The sequence below is a fragment of the Sinocyclocheilus anshuiensis genome, unplaced genomic scaffold (assembly GCF_001515605.1).
Source record: "Sinocyclocheilus anshuiensis isolate Anshui unplaced genomic scaffold, SAMN03320099.WGS_v1.1 scaffold465, whole genome shotgun sequence".
NCBI classification, from domain to species: domain Eukaryota; kingdom Metazoa; phylum Chordata; class Actinopteri; order Cypriniformes; family Cyprinidae; genus Sinocyclocheilus; species Sinocyclocheilus anshuiensis.
Genome location: NW_015539898.1, coordinates 537,168 through 538,628, shown reverse-complemented (window position 1 = coordinate 538,628; position 1,461 = coordinate 537,168).

Here is a 1,461-nt window from a genome sequence, read left to right as displayed (position 1 = left end):
GAGATCGTACCGGAGGCCTCAGCCTCAGCGCACCGCGGAGGAAACGTGTAACTAGGGGGTGTCTGCCCACTGACTGGCCACCAAGAGGGGCGTGGTAGACCGCAATAGCCGCCACGTAGACCTTCAGGGTGGAGTGGGTCAACCCTGCGGAGAAACAGACCTGCAAGAACTCCAGCACTGTACCAACCTGGCAGTTAACTGGGTCGAGCTGGCGGTCTCCGCACCAAGAAGTGAAAAGTTTCCACTTCAAGACATACAGTTTCCTCGTTGAGGGTGCTCTGGATTGGAGAATGGTCTCAACAACCTCGGTTGAGAGACCGGAAGCTATGAGTTGTGCCCCCTCAGGGGCCACACCCACAATTTCCACAGCTCCGGGCGAGGGTGGATGATCATACCCTCCGCCTGTGAGAGGAGATCTCTCCTGACGGGAATCTCCCACGGAGCGCCGTCGAGGAGAGAAATCAGGTCCGAGAACCCTACTCGGCCCGGCCAGAACGGGGCTACCCGTCCCGGCGCACTCTCTCCAGAACTCCTGGGAGCAGAGCGATCGGGGAAAAGGCGTACAGACGAAGCCTCGGCCACGTCTGTACCATAGCGTCCAGTCCGAGAGGAGCTGGATGAGTCAGAGAGAACCAGAGGTGACAGTGCGATGGCTCTCGAGTCACAAACAGGTCCACCTGAGCCTGGCCAAAAACTCTCTATATCTGCTTCACCACCTTGGGGTGAAGTCTCCATTCCCCGGGCCTAGGCCCCTGCCTCGACAGGATGTCTGCTCCCATATTAAGATGCCCAGGAATGTGAACTACTCTCAGCGAGAGGAGTTTGCCCTGGGACCACACAAGGATCTGGTGCGCCTGCCTGTAAAGGGAGCGCGAACGCAGACCTCCCTGGTGGTTGATTTAAGAAACCGCCGCTGTGTCGTCGGTGCACCAACACATGGCGACCTCTTAGGTCTGGGAGAAAGTGTTCAAATGCTAGAAACACGGCCAGCATCTCCAGGCAGTTGAAGTGCCACGTGAGATGGCGGCCGCTCCATAGACCACGGGCTGAGCGGCCACTCATGACTAGGGTTGGGTACCGAAACTATGTACTAGAACTGAATCCGAACGCAGATTTCGGTGCCTCATTTCGGTGCCATGCCTGAGCGATCGATTGAAATATTTGTCCTCTGGTTCTCTGAAACGGACGTAAGAAGCATCATCACTGGCACCGCACGTGAAAAATAATTTCCCGACTGAGAAAATGCACGTGAACTCAAGTCAGAAAGCTCTAATAATACAAATTCAACACATCCTTGTAGTAACGAGAGTGTCCATGTTGTTTTCACATTCCAACTTAAAACCACAACTCGGGAAATGAGAGCATCCAAGGAGCGCGTGAATGCAGTAATTACACTTGCTCTGATGGCAGCAGGTAGCCTTCCGTTAACTAAGCTAAACATGCTTAAATTAAAATGCCTAA